Raw genomic sequence first — 25,737 nt, forward strand, 5'->3', positions numbered from 1 at the left:
TCTACCATAGTGCCTAAGGCACTACAAGACCAGGTTCCTACTTATGCTAGGCAACAGATAAAGAGCAAGAAGTAATGCCCAAAAGCTTGCAATTTAAAGAAGAGCAGAGTTCCTGTTTAAATAAGATCCAGGATTAATTCGGTGATATCACTACTGGTATTTTTATCTGAGATACAAGCATTTTTCAGTGAGAAAGGTCTCAAAGACAGACAAGATGACTACAAACAGAGCAGCGCTCTCTGTACCTACTCCCTTGTAATTAAGATGTTGAGTTGGAGGGAGGAGAAAACATAACACTTGGGAGTATTTTATTAATTGTTTTTCAGCTTGAGTGCACAAGGTTAAATGTAGCCTCAGGCAGCTTTCACTGATGTGACTCACATCAGCATGATGTCAGAGCTTTTACTGACACTAACAGGCTCATATTTTGCAAAGAATAAACCATCCTCTGGTGTATTAATTAAGCCCCAGTGTGTCCTACGGAGAAGCAATGCGAAACCATAAGAAGTTTTGCACGGTGAGTTTAATGTCTATAAAACATGTATCTTGACAACTGCTGAGCATGAAATCTCATTAATCCACAGAACGTGGACAGCATGGAAAAGAGCCATGTATTTCTCCACTGTAACCATGTCTTCAGTGGCCATGGTCCTGATGGCAAGTCAGCATTGGCCTCTTCCCCAGGAAGACAGCCAGATGACCTGCTTATTTCCACTCACAGCACTATTTTCTATTAATTTTCATATTAATCCAAATGGGAGTTCGGCATGTAGGTAAACATTCCAGTTGAGCTGTTTACAGAAATCAGGAATTACTGCTACATATTTTTTGAATTGTTAGTATTATTTCACCATGTTCACTAACCTCATCAAGAAATGTTATTTTCTTCGTACAGCTTCCGCCAAAACAAACAAACCCACAATATCCCCTTCCCCTCAAAATCCCACAGAACTCAACAATCCAGCTAACATAGCTGCTGCATGACCTCAGTCCATGTTTGTGAGCTCATGGATCCTTCCTTGTGCCCTCCTGGAGCGCAGAACACACGGTGTCGTGGAGGATTCAATACCCAGGTAAACTGCATAAAAGAAAAAAAAAAAATCCCTTTCCAGTAGCAGAAAGAAACAGCAACAACAATAAAAAATTCCTACCATGTTTTCCCACTGAAAGTGTCCAACAAGCCAATCATTCTAAAAATTGAAGTATCACAGTGAACAGACAGGTATAGAAACTGTATATTCAAAAAGATTATTGTTTCAAAATTAAATTTGCTAAAAAATGAAATCCCTTGCAGGAGAAGTGTAATTTTGGTGATTTTTAAAGAGAATCCCAGAACAGAAGTTTTGCTCTTTCTGTATTCTTCCTTCCTTTTACAGTTCTGAAAAGCACACCATTTATAATATTTTTTAAAATTTAAATTTAGACTTTTTCTATTTTCTGTATTTTTAGCACTAAACTATAAAGTTTCCTTACCCCTAACCCAGTGCAAAAATTGACACTGTTGAAGAAATTTGGAAATGACTATCAATTACAAGACTCCCTTTTGTTGTTGTTCTTGTTGACTTACATTTCAAAAGTTTGAAAAGTTGCAGAAGGGAAAAAAGGAAAGCAAGCTAGGGAAGATAAATACAAATCTAAACTTCTATGGCTTGTATGAATATTTATAAGCAGCATTTCTCCTGAGAGACTGAAATTCTTCCACACTAGTATTGTGAAGGAAAAGGACAACATAATCTTATACTCCAGAAAGACCTGATATCTCAGATGATTGGCTTCTCGGTTAGCAGATTAAAGGTTTCAATTTAATCTAGCAAAACCAAGCAAGTTATGGGACCAATAACACAGATCACTACCAATATGGACACATAAACGCAGTTTCACCAAGTTTCTGCAAGCACTTTCTGTGTTCGTTCAAGGTGCCCCAAGCTGATACGCTTCCACCTTCAACCACCTGTTGAAAATGAACAAAAAGAAAACATCATTTTTTCATTTAAATTCCCAAACGTCAATTGCCTAAAATATCAAGAACCTCTTCCTCACACACTCATTTCACAGCTATTTCACTGATCACTTGAGTGCTTGACATGAACTCACATGAGAAGGGTGTAATATGGTCTCAGCCCAATTTTTTGTTCAGACTTCCAGGCTAGCTACATTTTGGTCTTACCCCAAATAACCACTGACATGTTCTTATGTCCTTGTGCTCAGTGCCCAATAGCACATAAAGGTTTGCCTCAGGACTGGAGCTCTCCACACCACACTGTAACTATTTTCAAGTTCTGATGAATCCAATAGTCTATAATATTTGCCATTACATCCAACACTACTCCTGGAGTACACACTCATCATCCTGATGTGCAAGCAGACCACGTTGAACTACATTTGGGCTATGCTCTGTAAAAACTCACAGGATCTTACGGTTCATTTCAACTCTTCCACATACTTCATAGCAGCTTCCACAAGTGGCCATACATCAGAATATTTTGTTGCAATCCATAGCAAAGCCACCCACAAGTACCATGCAGATCTCATTACCCAGATCTGATTGTCCTGACCTTCAGGTGGTTGGGACCACTGCAAACACAGTTTTAGACATTTCAGAAGTAAAGCCAGGGTGAGGTAGACAATTCCAAAACAGAAGTAAAGAAAGAGAAGGAATAGGAGGAACAGACAGGTTTTATATCAGAAAAAAAAAAGATTAATGGCTTGACTTTCACTAGTTAAGATGTTTGCTTAAGTTTATAGATCAAGGGAGTTTTCATTTTTCATGAAGTGCAGGCTTTTTGGAGGTACAGCAGATATCTGGTACTTCAGATCTCCTGTGGTCTGAGGAAGGCCAAACCTTTTCTATTACCTTGCACATCTCCTTAGGTTCTGACTCACCTGGAAGACAAGGATTTCCTTCTAGCCCCACCTCTTATGTGGATCTTTTTTGAGATGCTGTGGAAAGTTACTTCAATACTCCATAAACTCCTACTTTTTTCTGCCCTATTTTCAGATTTGCTGTATGCTTGCTCTGCCAGCCTTGGCTTCTGAAAGGATCCAATAAATAATAACAAATCTGCTGTTCAAACAAAATAGTTTAACAGATTGATTTAGGCGGGGGAAAGATTGAAAATTCAGAGCCCTGGGATATACAAGCATTGTTCTGAAAATAAAAGAAGGAAAATGCTCCACACACAGTAATTATAATTGCTTCATTAAAGTCAAAGGAACTATGGCTATTTTTACACATTGAAGGTGTGGTTTTTCTACCACTAGGAAGCACAAATTCCCTTCTAGTTTTGCCTTTCATTTTTTAGTATCTTGAGTAGAATTCTCTCTCTTCCTGGGCTATTTTCCAATAATCTAGTTCCTGCAATGATTATTTTTTTCCCTGGCAACACACAAGACAAAGCAAAGCTCTATGTAGTCACAGGCAGATTGCCCCAGTTCCTGAGTTAACTTTCTTTGACTTTCAACTAGCAGTTTTCAGTCTTCCCTGACTTCTAAATTCCTAAAATTTTCCAACAGAATTGCACCCCCAGCTCCCTGAGAGCAGATTTATTCTGTTAACAATAGGCTCTTCTCAGCTGTGTTACACAGATTCCTTTGCCCATGGGATGAAACCCACTGCTGTGCACTATCTGGCAGACCACAGCATGAACAGATCTCTGCTCTGAGAAAAATAGCTCGCAGTTTTGCATCTTTGAAAAATATGTCTGGATCTACCTACTAAAATATGAATTAATTGTATTTTGAAGTCTTGGAGCTTGATTATGGCAGCATAAACCAGTTACATCAACAGAGTCAACAGATCTGCACAAGTCTGAAACCAGGTACAAATGAATCCCTTTGTTGCCACAGCCCTCACTGTCGAATCTTTTTTCAGTGAAAACAGAAGTTACGCTACTTTAGCAACTTCAGACCATGACATTGTTCCACATGCACTAATCAAATACTGAACCTACTCAATTTTTTTTCTGTAATGTGAAACAAACACAGAGCTGAATTTTTTTAATAATTACATGGTTAGACCTTTTTTTTTACTTGTTAGTTTTTGAGTGGGTTTTTTTTATTATTCTGTATTACTTTCTCAACTTCTGCTCTTGTATTGGTATGTGCATATATATATATATTATGTAAATAGATACCCTTTTCTCATCCACTACAGGACTAAACTATTCATGTTTGAAAAGCATTGCCTCTATTATGTATGATTATTGCCACAGGGCAAAGCAGAACACCATTTTTTTTTGTTGTCTCACTGGTGGCCCACATCCAACAAAGCACTTAGCCAAATATTCACTTTTCCTCCTGGACTAGAGGTTTGACTATTGGATAGCACAGATCTATGCGCCCAGAAGGGTATGTTATCCATCACTACTGTGAGCCCATCAAAGACAGATGCCTACATAGCTGATTTAGACAACTAGAGTATGACAATTATTTGATTATCCTATAGAAATACAGAGACTAACAGGTTCAGGGACTCAGTTCATAATGAAGGTACATACCGGGCAGCAGGGTAGCCTCAAAGAATGTGACATAACAGAAAATTGCTTCACATATGGCACTCCTTATGTTCTCTGATTATCATATTTTAGAAATTGAAGCATTTGATGAAAACCACTGGACTATAAATTGGTGCCTTCAACATCTAGCTGATTACATTCACAGTATGACCTGCTTATTATATCCCATTAAAAAGGTAAACATGAAAAGATAATGGATTCATTTTGGCAGCAGCTATACACTTCGATTTTTCTGTTATTTCTACTTGGTTAGCTCACATTGAAAAATCCAAGAGCTCTCTTCAGTTACTAATCTATGAATGGCTAGATCTTCATGTTCTGGGATTAATGTTTAAAAATGACAGAGAAATTGCTCACTGGACAAGCAAGAATTGGTCAGAGTTTTGCGTTGGTTGGCATTTTTCAGGCTTTGTTTTTTCCAAAGTTTGACTTTGGTCTCTAAATACGCTTTTCTACTTAGTGGTTCAGATTGAGACAATCTGAAAATCAAGCTTTGAACCTCCCTGAATCTGGTGGTCTGAATTTATATTGAAATCTAGACCTAATTCTTGTCAGTAGCCCAGATCTATTTTCTAGATGAACTAAAAGCACAGCTACTCTGTCTCGGTAATTTAAGTGCACAGCTGAGTAATCATACTTCTAGTCCACTTCCACAGATTCGTGTTTACTGTTGATATTCATGTGCCTAATGTATGAAATATAGAACTGGCAAAACGCTGAGGATCTACCTGGTAGTTTTCTGGCCCCTGAGATTAAAGGCGTTTTTCAGGTATAACCTCTCCTCAGCAGTCTCTCAGAGGAAAGGAAAGAAAGAAGCAGGGAAGGGAGAAAGCACCTTTTAAGGCCTCCCAAAGCTTTTAATTGAATATCAGTGATTCAGGAAATATTCTGTCTTCTGCTTGTTCTGAGACGAAGGGGTGACAAAGAGCATCTTTATGCCAGTTAAACTTATTCTCTGTGCATGCAGACATTGTTTTGTTTAATGATATGTGGCGGTTGCAAATTCGACGAATCCAGACGCCGGCATAAGCTCTTTGATCGAACGGGCGGGCCGGGCGAGAGTAAGGAGTCTAATTCAATGTGAATTTACCATCCGTACTCTTTAATGAACTCTTAAACAACACTGAATATCAATGTCCCCGAGACCACGTTTTTCCAAGCCTTATATACTCTATACCAAAAGGCCATGCGGCAAGTGCAGGCTACAATTGGTTACACTCACAGTCACTCATCCCCCCCCACTATGGTGATTGGCTGCAGGGCACTGTTCACAGACTGTTCATGCGCAGCGGCAACGCCCCTCCTGCAGCCCGGGTTGAGGGCAGACCGGCTTCTGTTTACTGTCCTTTTGTCTCTGGTGTCTCAGGGAAATCCTTCCGTGTAGCACAGCCGCATCAAGCCCTGGCTTGTTCACAGCACACAGCCAGAGACTCTCCACAATTCCTCCTTTTTTTTTTTTCTTTTTGGACAAGCCAGGATTGATTAGCTGTGTGTACTAATCCTTCTTTGATATGTGATAAAAAACAACTTATACATAACATATAAATAACAATAACAATCAACATAAACAGTGCACTTTGCAATAAACCTGAGGTATTCCATTGCCATTTAAATATCGCAATGGATTGGTTAAACAAATTCCAAGAACTTTGGTTTAAAGATACTCAACTTATAACAAACGATGTGCTGGGTGTTGATAAACTTACTCAAGAGGTAGTGGTGTTTAAAGATCTACTTATATAACTATAGTACGCATACATGTCACAGCTAAATCAATGCAAAGGTTACACCTCACTCTGTGACCTCCGAAGGTTCTGCTGCAGGGAGTTGACTTGGTTGAGTTTGTTTCAACTCCGGCTTTACTGCTCGGCTTGGAACCCACAATGGACCTTGATCTGTGGAGAGACACATATACCCTCTACCATTAAAAATAACAGGTACTGGTCCCTTCCACAATCCAGTGGTGGGATCACGATATCTCACCATGAATTCCGGTAAAGTGTTTTTCCTTCCTAGTCTGATCTGATAATGATGAATGATCACAGGAGGCTCCTCATGATCTCCAGTTAGACATAAATAATTCAAGGTAAACAACACCTTTGCTAAACGCTGTTGACAATCTAACTCTTCCTGCTTCTGTTTGCTCAAATACCCTTTAATCATTTGATGTGCTCTCTCGATGATTCCTTGGCCTGTTGGGGAATGAGGTATACCTGTAACGTGTTTCACTCCCCATTTCATTAGAAAAGTTCTAACTTTCTGGCTAACATAGGCAGGGCCATTGTCTGTCTTAATCTTTTCTGGGACACCCATTACAGCAAAACAAGCTGTAAGATGTTTACATACATGTAGTGCTTTTTCCCCTGGTAAAGCAGTAGCCCATATCATTTTTGAAAAAGTATCGATTGTGACATGCACATATTTAAGTCTTCCGAATTCTGGCACATGTGTCACATCCATTTGCCATAATTCTAAGGCTTTTAAACCTCGAGGATTGACACCGATTCCTATACCTAACATCTGGCTTCCACACTGAGGACATGCCTGTACAATACTTCTTGCTTCATTTAAAGTTAAATCGAATTGTCTTTGGAGACCTCTGGCATTCTGATGAAAGCTCTCATGACTTTGTCTCGCTTGTTGGAATTTATCTGTTGGAGGCATGTGCTGTACTGAACTTACTAAACTATCTGCAATTTGATTTCCTTCACCTAGACCAAGATTCCATTGATGACTGCGGATGTGAATCACACAACAGGGTTCTTTTCTTTGATTTAAAATAGCTCTCAATTGTACAAACAATTTTCCTAATCGAGGATTATTCGATTGTCTTAAGAGGGCATTTTCCATTCTGGGTATTACACCTGCTACATACAAAGAATCTGTGACAACATTTAAAGCAGATTTCAGCCAATTATTTAAGGCCCATATTACTGCCGTGAGCTCTAAAGTCTGCAATGAATCCTCTTTTGAACCTTCAATTAAATGCTGTTTCCATTGACTATTCTCTTGCCAGACACATGCTGCCTGGTGTCTTCGTTTTCCTGCATCTGTATATACTGTAAGGCCTTCAACAGGTTTTGCTTTTACTTTGCTTCTCTCTAACCACTGATTTGTTCTAAGGAATTGCCATAGTTTACCTTTTGGTTGTCGTGAATGTACCTTGCCTATAAATCCTAATAATGCATTCTGTATAGGCATCGAATGTCTCAGCCACCATTCTAAATCGGCTCCATTTATCGGAATACTGATGTCATCTGGTTCCTGACCGCTAATTTCTAATATTCGAGATCTTCCTTTTCGAATCAGTTCTCCAATTGCTTCTGGTCTCGTTTGAATACTGAATTTTGGTTGGACACTGAGAAAAATCCACTCTAATAATCGCAAATCATTTTCTGTTTTCAATCTGACAGTGGCACAAAAGGAAGAATCTGTAGCAACATCTATGGGGAATTCCCCGTTTTTGTTTTGCCACTGGCAGATGATTGCACACGGATGTTCTAGATTGCTAATAAGGAGGGAAATTGGTCGATCAGAAAGTCTTCGGCTAGACCAATTTGTCTGTACTTTTTGTGTAATATCAGAAAGACATTTGAGATGCACGGACTCTAAGCTTATTTTCTTAGCTGGATCACCTCCTTTTAGAAGTGAAGTAAGAGGTGCTATATCATTGTTAGTAATGCCTACGCAATTTCTAATCCATTGTATGTCCCCTAACAATTTTTGGACATCATTTAATGTTTGTAAATCAGTATGTAATCCAATTTTTTGTGGACGAATCTGTGCATCACAAATGGACCAACCAAGGTATTTCCAAGGTGCAGACTTTTGAACTTTCTCTGGAGCTATAACCAACCCCTTTTCTTTGAGTTTGATCGTAATTTGGACTATGGAACTTTCTGTGAACTCAGCTTGTTGACAGAACAGAATATCATCCATATAATGATAAATAATTGTTTGTTTCCATGATGCACGAATAGGTTGAAGTGCCCATGCAACATACATTTGGCACAGTGTAGGAGAATTTTTCATACCTTGCGGTAGCACTACCCACTCATACCTTTTAGCTGGTTCCGCTTTGTTTACTGAAGGCAGTGTAAATGCAAAACGCTGTGTATCTTGTTCATGTAAAGGAATGGTAAAGAAACAATCCTTTAAATCTATAATTAGAATATGCCAATTTTCTGGTAACATTACAGGTGATGGTAATCCAGGCTGTAAAGCACCCATGGCTTGCATTTGATCATTTACCTTTCGCAAGTCATGTAATAATCGCCACTTTCCACTCTTTTTTGGTATTACAAAAATTGGGGTATTCCATGGACTAGTAGAAGGCTTGATATGGCCTGCAACTAATTGCTCTTCTACTAATTCACGTGCCTTTTGCAGTCGCTCTTCTGTTAATGGCCACTGGTCAACCCAAACTGGGCTATCTGTTAGCCAGGTCAATGGAGGGTTGGGCAACTGCTTTCCAGTGACCACTAAGGAAAAGGTGAAGTAGTTAACACAGCACCAAGTTGCCCCAAGACGTCACGGCCAATAAGCGCCTCAAGGCTGCTTGGCAATTCCATTACATACACCCTAAGGGTAACACATTGACCTTCAGGGAAACTAATCGAAATGGGATCAACACTTATATTTGGAGTAGTTTGACCCCCTACTCCAGCTACAGTGGAAGAGATTGATTTTTGAAGTTTCCAATTTCGTGGCCATTTGAATTGACTAATGATGGAGACATCAGCTCCAGTATCAAGCATTGCATTTACCTCTACAACAACAGTAGAATCAGACTGAAATAGTTGCACACGTAACATGGGACGCTGAGTCATTGATGAGGTGAAGCAAACTGCAGGACCTGTCGATCCAAATCCTTTATCACGCCTTTCTGTTGAGGATGCTGGAGGGACTCCTGGAAGCATTGGTAGGCAGTTTTCCAGTGCTACTACCTGAGCTATTCTACTCCCAGAAGGAATAAAAATTGGCGGATGCAGAGTGTAGGCCAGGATTTGAACAGTTCCTGTGAAATCTGCATCAATTATACCTGGTATTACTATAAGACCTTTGATACTAGCAGAAGAACGGCCAATCAATAGGCCTCCAATGAGACTATCTTGTCGAAATAAAGGTCCTTTAGCATTAGTTGGTATTCTATGAATTGCAGTATTGGTCAATGTTATATCTACTGCTGTCTCCACATCAACTCCGAGGCTTCCTGCGGTGCTTGGCTTGTTGAGGTGAAAGAAGCCTGGTTCACGGTTGGTCGCTGATTGTGATACAGGTTCGGAGATGTTCTTTGTGTCCGGTAGCTGCTGAACGTACACCATAGTTTGTGGTTGTTTGTTTTGCTTGTTGCAAAATTTTCCAATCGTGTGGTTCCCATACCGCTGTCTGAGTGTTCATATTTTGAATTACCGGTAGGGCTAATTTTGCTGGAGACCAATCACCTTCTAGAATGGCATCTTTGATGACCCCTGACCATCTGCTACGTCGGGGCTGCGGCTGGTCAGTAGAGTCTATAGGCACCTTTGATTGCATTGTTTGTGAAGGGCAAGCTGGTTTTTGAAACTCAATTTGTTCCTTATTTTTCTCTACATTTGACACTCTTAAGTTGTTCAAGCTTGTTGGTAATGACTTGCAGTAACTGCTCTACTGCTTGGGGTGAGCCCAATGATGTAGGAGGAGGCTCACAAAAAACTTCCGCGGGTGCTTGCGGAGGCAAAGTTTGAGGCGGCCCAGGCCCCGGCGGCTGCGCCGGCCCGGCCTCCACGCTTTTCTCGGAGGCAGGGGGGGCGTCCGGCTCGGGGCAGGGCAGAGGCGGAGCGGTAGGAGGAGGGCGGCACTCAGGGCCTCCCACATCCGGACAGTCGACTAGTTGCACTTCCGCCTTCTTGGCGCATTGCCCCAGAGACTCGGAGGGGGAAACTTCCGGTTCTTTGTTTACGAGCCGCGCGGTTTCTAATCCGCGTTGCAGATCGGATTGTGAAAGTATTGGCTGAGCCGGGACCCCGCGACCACCCCGAACGGCAGGTAGACCCCACAGAGTAGCCCACAGGCCCCTCTTTTCTTTTGGACAAGTTTTATCAGTCCAGGTTTGTTCTGGGACAAGCGCCTCCGCGGCTCTTAGGGCGGCACGTTGTTCCGATTTCATAATTTCTAATGATTCTAATACGGTTTTCCACAATTCTCTCACAGCTTTAATTTCTTTTTCTTCTTCCCCTCTGATAGTTTTGTCCCACATAGTGTCCCCCACTGATCTCCATTCCGTTGGGGAAAACAAAAGTGGAACTTCCCCAAAGTGTCCCCACTTCTGAGCTAAAAAAAATCAATGTGATTAGCTTTTCCTGTGACGATTCAATACCTCTCTTAGAGAGAATAGTCGTCAGCAGTGCCGCGGCTGTTTCAATATCCATTATCTTATCAGCGCGGTCTTAACGTAGGATGCGAGTGGCCAGCTCGACTGGTGCCCGTCTTTTGATACCGGACTAAGCACACTATCCCACACCCCGGCTTGGCTCCGTTTTTATGAACGCTGCTCACCGCAGTAATTTCGATCCGGAGCGATATGCTTTGCTAACGATCCATCTTTCTGCTACCATATGTAGATCCGAAGCGTTATGCTCTGCTAACGAACCATCCTCTGCTACCAAATGTGGCGGTTGCAAATTCGACGAATCCAGACGCCGGCATAAGCTCTTTGATCGAACGGGCGGGCCGGGCGAGAGTAAGGAGTCTAATTCAATGTGAATTTACCATCCGTACTCTTTAATGAACTCTTAAACAACACTGAATATCAATGTCCCCGAGACCACGTTTTTCCAAGCCTTATATACTCTATACCAAAAGGCCATGCGGCAAGTGCAGGCTACAATTGGTTACACTCACAGTCACTCATCCCCCCCCACTATGGTGATTGGCTGCAGGGCACTGTTCACAGACTGTTCATGCGCAGCGGCAACGCCCCTCCTGCAGCCCGGGTTGAGGGCAGACCGGCTTCTGTTTACTGTCCTTTTGTCTCTGGTGTCTCAGGGAAATCCTTCCGTGTAGCACAGCCGCATCAAGCCCTGGCTTGTTCACAGCACACAGCCAGAGACTCTCCACAATGATAGCCTTGACGTTACGATTAGCTATGCGTGATCTCCTGATAACGATATCAGTATAGGAGTCACTAAATGCCTTTCCTGTAAAAAATTGAAGACATTATTCTAAGTAAAAGAGATCCCACATAAAATTAGGTTTGTAATGATACTTCACTTATCACAGGATTGTACTAGCAGTAAGGTTCTGATTGCTCAGATAACATTATCTCCAGTATGTCAAAATTATTTGCATTAATTGCCAGTGGAATGGAGATAGAGCAATAAAGCTGCTTCACTAGCACATTGTATACCCAGTTGTGATTAATGGTGTGGTTAAACTTCAGATGCTTTCCCTGTAACACAATTAAGAAGAATAAGCTATTAGATAAGGTTCAGAACTAAGATAAATGCATCTTTTGAGTGCAACTTCAAGTTTTAGCACAGGTATTTACTGAACTGGTATGAAAAAAAGTCTTCAGACCAGTTCTTCAGATGATTCATATTTCTCTAACTCCATATTTAGGCTTAATTTTTCTTATTTAAAGTAGAAGCCAGTACTAACTTTTTTTCCTTTACAACTATGTAAAAGAGATACAGCTCTATCAGTGCAAAGAGATCATCACTTCTGTGCTTCACAATACACAACCTCTATGTTTTTCCATGGTGAAGCTGAACAATAAATTCTACTGAAAAAATCTTGCCTGTAATTTTCCTCCATTCACTCATCATATAGTAGGACAAGGTTATCACTCAGCTTATGTAGCACAGGCTAATTAAGCAAAGGATGCTTTGCATGTACAAAAAGCAGGATGGAAATACCTTAGCAAATGAATATAGTGATTATGTTCTGGCCAGTGACACAACTATGTAATTATTTGGAGAACAAGATAGGGAGGTTTGTTTGTATTTTGGCTTTTTTACCAGCAGTATGTAGGTGGGTAGTTGAGTTTGCTGGAAAACAACTTCAACTGATAGAATGATAAAAGCATTCTTGGTCTCAAGCACTGCATCTGTTGTCTTATATATCTCTGACTAGGGCTAACAACAGTTCAGTGGTGGGGAATTTTGTTTACAGCTCCTTTTTGGCAAACCAGGCTCTCCTCTGGAGATCCTGGTCTGCTGGCTGCAGCATCTCTAGACTAGCCCAGCTGAGAAAGTTCGGAAGAAACTTTCAGACTGAAATCCCTTTGGTGGTTTAACCAGAGAACATGAAGGGTGAATATGCCTTAGAAGGACAGCAGGAGAGTGAGAGAGCTCAAAAAGAAAAAGCAGTGTACTAGGCAGTAAAATACTCTCCAGCTTAGAAAGAGCAGTAAATTACTGAATGTGTTTTAACAACCAGCAGGACTCTTCTGGCATTGAGACCTTTTCACCTGCAACATACTGACATTGAAGTAGGAAGGACAGCATGAGTATGAAGGCATTACTCCTATATTTTACATATGTGCTTATAGTATGCTACAGTAGGGCTACTGCTCACCTGGACTTTTCCAGATACCCTTTACACATTCCTTATTTCTGCCTAGAAGTTTTATGCAATTGGATTTTAACCTTTTGCCTAAGTGTTTCTAAGAGTAGAGATGTCTGGTTTCTCTCTCAAAACACCAGCTCACCTTTGCCTGTTCTTAGTCCTCCTTTACATTATCTTTTTAATGAAACAGATTGTTATTTACTATGAATATCTTCAGTGTGCCATCCAGCAGGTATTTTCTCCCTATCAGCTGGAAACCACACAAGAAATTATGATTAAAGTTATATAATGCTACTTGCTATCAATAGAGAGGTACCACAACATGTTTTGTTCTGTGCATTTAACATGCCAAGGAACAGTGAAATTAGTAAATCCAAGATCACAGTGTTTAGATGTTAATCCTCATTGCAAATTACACTGTCTAGTAGCATAGTAGTTTTATGAAGTGTCTCATTTGGAACTTACAAGACAAAATAGAAAAATGTACCATTTACAGCCTTTCTGCACACTCTATATATGCAATTATGAATTAAAGGGTTTGTTCATGATCTGCATCCTTCTATAATCTCCGAGTGTTTTAGAGATGAAATGTCTACACAACACAAAACAATGGTGAATCCATATCATAATATGAGAAAACCAGCATGATATTTGCTACATTTTACCCAGTTCTGCAGCCACTGTGCAATACCAGATGCATGGCTGTCCCTTCCAAAGGATTCTGTAAGTGTTGAACATTTAGCTGAGTTTAAGGAGATACTGTATTAAAAAGCACAAAAGAAATGCATTGAGTGTTACTGCTTTCACAGAAATCATATCCAGCTCCCAGAGTCCCTGATCTGAAAATTACTGAGGAAATTGTTGAGAGAAACTATTATATCTGTGTTTACCCCAGCCTAGATACCTACCCACAGCCCCTATAAGAGACTGGACAACAAAGATAATGAAGAGTATAATCTGACCCACAGCAGGAGATAAGGGGTTTTCTTGTTATGAAAATATGCTATTCAACACTTGAAAGATCTCTTATTCACAGAAGAAAGTTTAAATGGAACAAAGAGCTGTTAAATTTCTGGTAACTACAAAACCGTGATACAGTCCATGATCCAAACCAAAGTGTCATCATGTTCAATAGTGCTAATGTGATGATAATGATCAGAAGCTGATTAAAACTACACATGTCTGTGTAATGCTTTTAACATTTTAATCCACATATTCTTGTTAGGGGTCTAAATGTTAATATAGAACTCCACATAGTACATTCAAATACCAATTAGTAATCCAATATTTCTAAGTGACCAGAAATGACTCCACATAAGTATAGAAAATAAAGGACAAAGTATGTTTAGGCTAGCACGTTTTGCAAAGACAAATAAGAGGAGGCAATTAAAGCTGATATTAAACCTTAGCCTGTAGACAGCAACAGCCATTAGAACAAGCAGGTAGTACAGTAAAGGTTAAAAGGCTAAGGAACTTCATGAATATGAAAAGCTTTTAATTACTGCTCATATTTACTCATTGTGTGACAAATGACTGAACCCTACAAAGCACACTAAGAGGACAGGGTCACCTCACAGGACACTTGTTGATTTTAGTGGCCATGTGCACAACTCACAGCATCAGAAACTCAGCTGCTACTGAGAGTATGGAGGCTGACAGAGGAATCAAACACAGAAACAATATGCCAACCCACCACAGTATTTTTGAGTTTGCAAAATCTGTTACATCTGGTGACGAACCATGATTATGCTGATCACTGGGAGCACTCAGCCTTTGTTAACCTTTATAGCTGGTACTCAGCTTAGCCTTTGAAGTTGAACACACCCATGAACAGAATCAACCAAAGACCAGGAAAATCTGTTCAGTCCAACATCTGTCTACCTGGACAGCTACCTGTGCTGCCTCATCTACACCTGACCAGCTTCATAGCGCAGGCCATAAGGTTAATTCAGTTGTATCAAGACTTGGATTGTGGCAAAGGCACATGTTCTGGAAAGGTGTTCAGATTTGTATAAAACATGAAGAGACTGAAAATCTGCTTGGTCCCTACGTTTTTTCTGTAGTTAGACTCTTATTGTTATAAATGTGAACTTTATTTCTGCATTTATTATCTTTTACTTTCTCTCTCACATCTATGCATCTTTGTTACAACCTGCTTCACTAGATTAAACTGTTTTAGCTCTCTCAATTAACTGCATTGTAAGCATCCTTTCTTTCCTGCCTCTCACAGTAAGCACAGAGAAAACCCTGGCATATCCCAGCATGAGGGAACTGACAGAGCATAAAACCCTCAGGATCACTGCAGAGAGACTTGGGTTTTGGGTGTTTTTTTTGGTTTGGTATGGATTTTTTTCCCCCTCCAAGAATGGCATCACATCCAACTCTTCTGCCCTTTCAGCTGCTCTATGGAACTAATACTCGTGGCTACAGCCACAAAGTCTACAAGAATCTAAGGGGGCATGAAAATTGTATCCTTTAGAAAACAGAAAAAACCTGTTCACTGAAATCAACTGATCTTTTAGAAGGTTATTTTTAAAATATGCCTCCATAACCTAGAAGGCTTTAGTCCCAGCTTCATATTTTCTTCCTATGCAGCTAGAAGCTACAGGTTATTTCATAATAAGCATTAGTTTTTTTCCTTTGTCATCTTTCACTGAGAAACACAGTCAACATAAGAGGAAATGTAAGTAAAGAAAAAACACCCTGACAGAACAGAAAAATAAACACTTTCCCTTTTTGGAAAAATAAAGCAACAAAACCACAACAAAACAAAAACCACATAACAACAACCACCACACAAAATCATAACCAGCAATAAAATTCAAATGTCATCTCAAGTTAGGCACATAGGATTGAGCTATCAATCACAAAAAAATCTGCTTACATCTGCATCATAGAAAAATAAATTTCATCAATTTTGGACCACAAACAATCCCACAATCCCCCCAGCCATTTTTCTCCAAACTCTTTACTGGATTTAGTTTATGAAACCAAAGGATATTTTGGGTAAAGCATATTTTCCTGTGTTCATTCTAGGACATCTAAATAGGATGTGTGAAATAATTCTTCTACTCTATTTACTGTAAAGAGCTGCAGCCCAATGAGACTGGTTTGGGGGATAGTATCTTAAAGACATAGATATATTAGAAAGATGCCAGGAAAACAACAGCATTATTGCAGGTCTAGAAATCACAACTTCCTGAAAAAATATTGTTTAGCATGAAGGAGTATGTGGTAAATCTTGACATACATAAAAGGCACTTGAAAGAAGGGGACTCTGATCTCTTTGTAAGATGTAATGGGCCTAAGTGCAGCCAGAAAGACTCAGGTGAAACAGCAGAAAAATCTGATCAACAACACTGAAGCATTCAAAGTTTTTAAGAACAGCTTAGACATTTGTCAGGACTGATTAGGTAAAGATGATCTGGCTCTGGGGCAAAGGAAGGAATTGATCTCTTAAAATACTGTCCAGTCCTATTTTCCTTTGATCCGATCTCTTTCCTATTGAGTTGATTAGATTTGCTCGGCCTGCATATACGGATACCTAACCCCGTTAAAAGGGCAAAATTCTTTGACTGTTCATTTCTAAACTTTAAACATTTGAATCACTTTTCATTGCATGTGTAGATTATTCTACGAAAATGATTTATCATTACTATGCTATGCAAACCCTTGATAGACAAAGGTTTTTGGTTAATAACAAAGATGTAACATGTATAATGCATAAGCATGGAAGATTATTACAAAGGTATTAGAACTGAAGAAGGCAAGATTTTCATTATGAGAGAAGGCTAGAAGAACAACCAAAATTGAGAAAAATTTCATTTTATGACACATAAAGAATATTAAAAGAAAATATGGCTGGAGCTTGCAATTGAGAGAGGGCACATCTGGTTCATACAAGTTCTACAGCATATTTACAGTTAATTGCTTATACGCTAAGTTAAATGGAAGTTTGAGTTTTTGTTGATTGGTGGAAAAAGACAACAGCCAGTAACCAAAGGTAGACATTGGTGGTAATGTTACTTGAGATGTCTACTGAAAGGGCTTAACCGTCCTAAATCATTTCACAGGAAATACCTAACGGATAAGATGCAAAACTACCTAATAGACAAGATCCAATGATGTCACAGTTATGAACGGAAAATATAACTACATAACCATGTATTTTGGCAAATTTAAGGAGAAATTACATATTAATCAGTGCCTTTGTATCTCGCTTGTGTGCACATTGTTATGTGCGGTCCTAATAGGAAACAACACATGTGTGGCAACAATAACAGGTGAAAAAGAAGCTTGCAACCAAGCAAAACAGTTACAGTACCAAGATAAAATTGCAAGGTTGTATTCTCAAAAAGAATCCAATGACTTGGTTGCTCAATATTTGGGATGTTCACTTTAGAGACATTAGACAGAATTAACTGTAAGGGTGATTGCTCAGCATTTTCAGTTTTCTTAGTTAATAATTGTGCTGCAGTCCAGAATATCTGAATGATTCTCAAGGAGGCTACTTGCAGAAACGTAGGAAAAAAAAAATAGAAATCACAGCTCAATCTATAAAAATGCAAGCTAGATAGATTTATTATCAACAAAGTATTCCAGCACTAACCAGAAAACAGTGAAGAAGTAATCTCCTTCTAGTTCTAATTCTCTGAATTCATTACCTCTTTTATGAAACCATGTACTACTTCTTGTAACCAACTTTAAGTGCAAAGGTTTGAAGGCTTATCTGCTACATCTTACAGCTTGATGATGTTGCTATATCTTCTATATTATCCTTTTTTATCTGCTAAGAAAACAAAACTGACTACATACCTACACAATACTCAGAAGCGTTGCATAGTTGCAGCATATCACAGCATTAGCACTACTGCAACACTAAGCCAATAAAAATATCCATGTTATTCACATTATTTTCCATGCTACACTATCAAAGTAATCAGCATTTTCTCATTTGTAATATCAGATGTGAGTCACTAACCCAGAAAATTAGATTTCTGAAAGAACACAGATTACATTTCCCAAGTACCAAAAATCTATCAAAATCACTCCATTCTTTTAAATAAAGTTTCTCTGTGCAAAAGCAATATAGAAGGAATCAATATGATTTTTAAAAAATAAAAAATTATTATAATTCATTTATTCAAATAGGGACGGTAGGCTTAATTAAAACAGAGCTTCAGAGACCCGAGGGAAGCACATATATAAAATTCCTACAATTAGTTATTTATTATTGTAAGTAATTATTTATTAAGAGTATTTTTTAAAGCTTGCAGGAGTTTAATTAAAATTATAGTAGGCTCCAAGAATAAAAATTGCACATCGGGAGCACTTTGATATATCAAACCGAGTCAAAATCACTTCAGTGCATGTTAATGTTTAAACAACTCTATTTCTGTAGAAGTGCGAATAAACTGTTACACACACTCAAACAGGATGAGAAATCACAGAGAAAATTATAGTTTACGCAGCCAAGGTAGCAGAGACAGGAAACAAACAATGATGTTCAATGATTAAGTTGGAGCAGCAGTTTTTGTGTCATTTGAGGGCTGGTGCAAATCTGGCCTCAGATCATACTAAAGCCTGCTCTGCTACAGCCTATGTTAATTGGCTCTAGTTCAGGCTGTTTTTAAATCAACCTCCCACCAATACGTTCTCACTATGGCATGGCCAAACCATGCTAGCAGTACAGCTGAGGAAAAGTTTATTATGCTAACAAATTAGTCCAGAAACATCAATAAAAGTGCATTAATTCTAATTGAAAAGTGAAGCCAGCTGTTGTCCTTGGATATGCACAGATGTGTGACAATTGACTGCACTGCAAACCATGTACAGGTGCAAAGGCACATTGGCCAGCTGAGATCTTTTAAAAGCAGCTTCCTTTGAGACTAGACTTACCAGACCAAGCATGCAGCTGTATTTTGCTTAAGTGTTCAATGAAGAGTAGGGGATAGTCCACTATCTGTTTCAGTGAACTCTGTGCAGCTGTTCCTTTGCTGATTTAACATTCATTACAACCACACTGGGGAAGTTCCTCAAAACTTTCATCATTTCATCCTCACTACTTAAAACATACTGTCACAAAGGCACCCCAAAGTCAATTTTAGGTGGACAACAAGTCCCAAAACAGACTTTATTCTAGCTGGAAAAGTGTAGGCAATAAACCAACTGCAAACAAGTTTTATACAATTATTAGGTGCTCCAACAACAGGCTTGGATATCAGTTGAGGTTATTGGGGTACAACAACATAAGAATAATGAGGATCCACAGTGTGCACACACACACACACACACACAAGAAACAAAACTAGAGGCCTCTCACTCATGGGTACCCAGAAAAGAATAATCAGTCGCCTGGGTGAGGCAAGGGCTCACACTTGCCTGGGTTAGGCAAGGACTCATTCAAGGATATATCCAGTAAATAACCACTCACCCAAACAAAAAGGTGAGATGTTCTCAATCCCAGGAAGTCTCCTTAGATGTGTCCCAGTCTAAGGCGGGGGCTCTGGTTCACAGTCCCGCTACTCCAAGACGACCACCCAAATTGGGTCTTCAGCAGGGACCCTGTTTTATAGCCTGGTCAGATCTGGCTGTGGGTATTACAACATGGTCCAGAAGCTTCTCAGCGCACCTCCTTTGTTGAGGATCCTGTCAATTGACTGAGGGTCCCATCCTTCCTTCCCCCCAAGCCCAGTGGAGGTGAAGCCACCTTTCCCCCAGTGAGGAGGACATGACTGTCAGCACCACCTGAGGGGCACAAAAGGTGATAAGAGCTGTCAACTGCCCTATTGAAGGCCCAGGATCTCAGGGGACATGCAACTGCCACACATGCACTGTCAATAGCACAGCCTTCTAAAGAACTTTCTAGTTCAGTCTTGTTTTGGATTCATAAGGCCAAAAGTAAAAATGTTTACTTGGTTCCTGCAAAGAAAAATCTCTCCCTGAAAAGTTAGTATCTACAGCAGGGGTAACTCAAAGGTGGATCTCACAGCTTTGTTACACAGACATCACCAGATACTAGTTAGAAGAAGCTTTTTCCCTCTGTTTACAGTGATTGAATATCAAAAGAAAAAAAATATAGTGACCTAGTTATATTGCATCTTCTTTGGGCCTAGAAGTCTTCGTAATAATTAATGCTACGAAATTGTATCGGAATATTCATATATGCAAATATATTAAAGTTTTTCCATGTTAAGGCAAGCAGCATAACAGTAAAGCATAGACAAAGCTTGTGTAAGGTAAATTGGCACCAAATTGTAACATTTGTTTGTACTAGGTGCCAAAACACAGGAGAAAATGGATGAGCCTGGTGATGGTCAGCAAAGGCACGCTCTGTACCAGGTCATGGTTAGTACAGAACACTTCTAGTTTACCAACGTTACCAAAATGTTTGAAGAAAACAAGATAAGAAACGTGCCTGATCTATTTTGCAAGATTTTGATGAACATATGGAAAATCCTGCTGGTGAGCAAGTGAGGTTTATAGCTATATGCTCAGCCCGTCTCTGGTATGAATGTTGCAAGTCTGCAACACGACAGGAATTGATCATGTAAATTTGCTGATTATACTGTATAAAGATCATAGTGACTTAGTTGAGCTGGGTCAATCTGGTTTCAGAAGGAAAAGACATAAGGAGAAGGGTCTTGTCTTGTTTTTAATCATTGCTGTTGTGTTTTGGTATAGGGAGGTTTTGGGGGTTTTTTTTGTATGTGGTAGGATTTTTGGTTGTTGTTTGTTTGTTTTGTTTTTCAGTTTGTTTTTTGTTGAATTACTATTTCATGGATGCCTGATGTTGAGTAAGAACTCTGAAGACAAGTCTGAACACTAAGCCAAGTACATGTTACATAAACCTCATCTGCATTAAATCCAGAAGGTCCAGGAATCCAGCAATATCCTACCTGTACTGAGGACAAGAGAATTCTGGCACATAGGGAAAAGAAATAGGCAAAGATAAAGGAATTTCTTGAGGGATACAGATGACCAACATCTGTCAAGATGCCTGAGGAGAGCTGAAAACATTTATTGGATAAAGACAGGAGATGAACAGTGTGGCTTGCTTTCTGAGGTCTAAGACGACAAGATCTAGAAAGAACCACAGAAGATGATAGATTTTCTCAGGCTGGAAAAGTATGTGAAAGCTGGAAACACTTGCTCTTTGGCTCCTCCTGGGCTGTAAAGCGGGGGATCAGTGGAGTATCCACCAGCTGACGTCAGTGAACTGGAGACTTAAAGAGTAAGTTTAGGTCCTGACCAGTCTAAGTACATGAGACGTCCTTAAAACCAGCCTGGGAGAACTCTCCTGAATTCTAAAATACAGTAAAAGGAGCAGCCTTCATGGCTACAGTGAGAAAAACATTTGGCACTGGTGAAGCATGACTGACACTGGGAGCATCTCCCTGGCAAAGAACTGTGTGTGAAGCACTTGAGATTTACACACAGTGATGAAGACTCCAAGTACAAAGCAGTTCATTAAGAGAATTAATAAAATAATAGGAATGGGACAGGTGAGATTTCCATGAGCCTCCTGTTCCCATGGAGAGAATTTACACTGTTGAAAGCATTATCAAGTCAACTTGGAGATGCCTCAAGGCCTCCATACAGATACCCATGATGCTCAAGATGGCACACACCTACCAAGGTTGCAAGAATAATCTGCCCAAGGAATATTTTTTCTAAACTTCCCAATTCAAGGTTTGTCTTCTCCCTGAAACAAACATGTCTAACTATTATTCAGTTCCTTGGTTATTAAAATTTCAAGTAACATTGTGATGTATAGTTGCATAGTTAATCATATCAAAACCTAAGAGGTTTTTTGGCTTTGCAGAATACTGTCAGTTTGTTGGAATCTACAGTTTCTTTAGGGATATATATTTTTTTTTCTGCAATTTCATTTAGTGAAATCAAATTGAAGCACTATGTTCCAGCATTACTGGAATGGAACAGTAATTCTGTTTCCAGACTTTTTTTTTTTCCTTATGTGGTACAATATTGTTACTGCTACTTCCATTTCTTTCCTCTGTTTTTTACTTTTTTTTTCCTCAGAAGCAAACACAATGACAAAAAAAAAATCCTAAAGTATCTATTTATGATTAAACAGGAAATTTAAAGTCCTGTGAAACTGCAAGAGCTGCCAATGCACTATGTAAAAACTGTATGCTCTAGCCATTCTGTATATCTCCTTGGAATCCAAAAAAACAGATAAATTCAACAAATGAGTACCTCAAACCCACTCAAAATTGAGTTTGTGCTAGTATCCAAGGTAAGTGAATCTCTGACCAGTTTCCCTTTGACCTGTATGTCCAACAGTAAGACATAGAGAGAAAAATTTAATGTTCAGAGAGATATCAGTTATGAACATGTGAGGTTTGGTCTGCATCCATCAAGAATGAATTGTGGATTTATCCAAACTTCCTTTCACAGATATATTTTAAGCAGCTGAGCAAGATACTAGGACACAAGCTGAAGCAGCCTAATATCCACCATCAGCTGTCTATGATGCAAGGCAGAATGCAAAGGATAAAACATACATTATCGTTGGTGAAATATCAAGGGAATATATTCACTGCATTTTAAAAATTATACATGCATCTATTCAAATCAAACTGTTCGGATGGACATTGCATGTGTACACTCCGGTAAACTAAGCTTATTTTTAAATTGTGTAGAGTGTTTCTGCTGGAGAAGAACTTTCTTAAAAAGCAAAGTGACAGAAGAAAGCCTTAGTATATTGAAGAATACAGAAGAAGCTTATTATGAATTAGTGTAGTGGAAAAAATATGTACTGCCTCAAAAGGGAAAGTCAAAACGAGACAATGGCACTGAGTATCTTCCAGTTCTGTCTTCTGTGGTTCTGCATTATAGTTTTTCTCAGATGTGATGAGAATGAGCTAATGCTTGCTTTAGTCTTCTCAATGAAACTGATTTGGGCTCTGCAGCTATCTTTCCTCTGCATCTCAAGAACGAATTGACTGATGCCTCCTCTCTAATAGCAAATTATATTACATTGACCTTTTCTGGATTCTCCAACTATTTTGCTGATATTTGCTACAACAGAAAATGTAAAATGGACAGCTAATGAAATCAGAGTAGGGGGAAAACATTATTGAAATGTAGTGTTTCTAATTCTTACCTGCCCCTCTTGCCATGAATAGATAGATTAATTAATAGATAGCTCCATGTTTTAACCTGTCAACTATAATTTTTTTTTTTTTTTTTGATAATTCAGACTATTGGTAAAATATCAGTAATCAAAATAAGAAGGTTAAATTCACAAATTTTATGTTCTCAAAATAATATTTTAACATCTTTCTCAGCCATCAAGGATACAGCTAGAATGATACCTATGAAGATGAAAGAACTCGCTGTCTCAAACCAACATCATCTGTGAATAACCTGTTTGTGCATTGTCTTTCCAGCAATGTTATTTCACAACTGTGATGAAGTCAAAGATACACTGAGCTTAAACAGAAGGGATTGTGTTTGTAATACATTATTAAATAGAACCCTTTCAATGAGTTCAGGACATTCTGACAGACTGTAGGGATGAATCAGTCATGGTCAGCAAAGCGCTTGAACAGTAAAGCAAGATGTCTGATAAATAACTTAAGATTCAACAACTACCTCAGAGAATTTCTGCGTATTACATAGAGTACTCATCTTCTGACCCATAGCATCTTAAATAGAAGCAGAAGTAAACCACACAGATTAATATTTACATGTTTACAATAAAAAGGGGATTCTCCTGGTATTCTCAAATGTCAAAGCAGCCTTAAAAGAAATTTCTTTCTTCTATACATTATTTAGCTGTTGTCCTAACCTTTAATTTTTTTTATAGAACAGTAGTGTGTCTTGGCTCTACTGTCAAGGTGAACTGATTGGATTGGAGATGAGGCAGAGGAAAACTGCCGTATTCTGTGTACAATTCCGTTTCCAAAGCAATACACAGAAACCTCCAGTTCCCATCTCTGAAAAGAGAATAGTTTCCCTTCCCTCTTGATCTTGACTGAAAGGTCTTTTATGACAAAGTTAGCTTCATGCCAAGATTAGGTAAATTGCTATGGAGGAACTATAACAGAGTTTGTGTGCATTGACACAGTGCATTTGAGCACAATAATACTTGGAAGGTTTACTTGCTCTCCTTCCCCTTTAATATCAACAGAGCAACTGTAATCTTTTATAAGAGAGGAATTCAAAGGAAACCAGATTTTAGCCAACAGAGGTAAAAGCTCAGAAGCCCTTTATCTGACTTAATAGAATTTTCTCAGTTCCTGTAGCAAAGAAACAGTATCTTGTGTCGGTAAGTACCTTATGCTGGAATGAAATACTTTTTATTTTAACTTTTATAAAAGGCTAGCCCCTAAAACCTGGTACCTTACATCTTGTGCTTTGTCCTTCTGACTAAAGGACAGGCTGTACTGATACACAAAGGCAACAAACAAGCAAAAGAATTCCAGAAAAGAACAGTTGTGACATGAGGCTTAATGTCTGGGCTAAAAATACTACTTAAAAGATACAACAAGAAAAAAAAAAAAAAGAAACAAGACAAGACCTTAAGATACAGATAAGGCAGAAAGAACATGGATTCTTGTCTCAAAGATACTTAGCTTGCAAAACTTGTACTGACACATGGAGCATATTGGCCAGTTGCAGAGAAGCACTACCACCTGATATGAGGAGTTGGGTCAGTCTTTTCTACCTCATTAGATTCTTCCTCTTTTCTCCTTTTGTGTTTAAGATTTTTCCTTGGGGATTCTGACATACATTTTAATCACAAAAGGATTGCTTGCTTCACTGAGCATTACAGGCACCTTGATTGTAATTAGGTGGACTGCCTAGGCTATTTAAGACTATTTATTGGGGTAGCAAACTTCTCTTAAACCACATTTGACAACAGAGAGATATCTATTTGCATTACACTCATCAGATTCAATGTCTGAAGGCTTGTAAGAGGCTTGTCAAAAAAGCAGACTTTCAGCTGTTGCCTAAAGCATCTGCATGCAGCAACATTCCTCCAAGAAGGCAGAAGACCTGTAGGTCCATCGTAGGACTACATGAATATCACAGACATGAGAAAAAGTGAATAAGGATATTTGTCCAAAACATGCCTGTAAGTTCAGAAATTCCTGCCATGTTTCATAAATCATTAACACACACTACATTAATTTTATCTCCCATGAGATACCATCTAATAGAACAATAAAAGACATGGAGATAAACTAAGAACCCAACAGAACTCTAACTACAGATTTTTCAGTATAATAATATTTCATGGCATTAACTTTGTATTCTTTGGGAGATAGTTTTCTTGCAAGAATTTATTCATTTACTTTACTGTTAAAAACCAAAAAAGTAACTTTTCTTGGAACTTTGAAAAAAAATTTCTCTTCCCTTATAGCTGTTCCCTAGCAGACATAAAAAGGAAGAGAAAGAATCAAAGTGGTGAACATATGCATGGAGTACCAGAACATTACGTAAAGCCTGCTTCCTTAGAAGGTCTGATCGTGGGAATCATTAAAAATGAGATTATGTTCTTATGGGAGGCATCTGGGGCACAACATTTGGAAAAAGCTGGGCTGGCAGCAGTCAATAAGGATTCAGGTTCTTCAGAAAGTTTGCAGCATTTGAAACTGTGCAAGACATTGCAGGCAGAGTCTGTCCAGTGCAATTCTCTCAGTTC

General features: G+C 39.0%; 1 long non-coding RNA gene across 1 annotated transcript in view; it reads right to left on the minus strand.

Moving 5' to 3' along the window:
- Nucleotides 1–504: 504 nt before the first annotated feature.
- LOC139828506 (uncharacterized) overlaps nucleotides 505–25,737 on the minus strand; it is a 100,489-nt gene continuing 75,256 nt past the window's right edge. The window contains exons 2-3 of the long non-coding RNA XR_011740184.1: nucleotides 1,854–1,951; nucleotides 505–1,078 (exon numbers count right to left, since the gene is read on the minus strand). This is a non-coding gene — a long non-coding RNA (uncharacterized lncRNA). The remainder of the gene's footprint in view (nucleotides 1,079–1,853; nucleotides 1,952–25,737) is intronic.

Source organism: Patagioenas fasciata, chromosome 8, assembly GCF_037038585.1.
Source record: "Patagioenas fasciata isolate bPatFas1 chromosome 8, bPatFas1.hap1, whole genome shotgun sequence".
NCBI classification, from domain to species: domain Eukaryota; kingdom Metazoa; phylum Chordata; class Aves; order Columbiformes; family Columbidae; genus Patagioenas; species Patagioenas fasciata.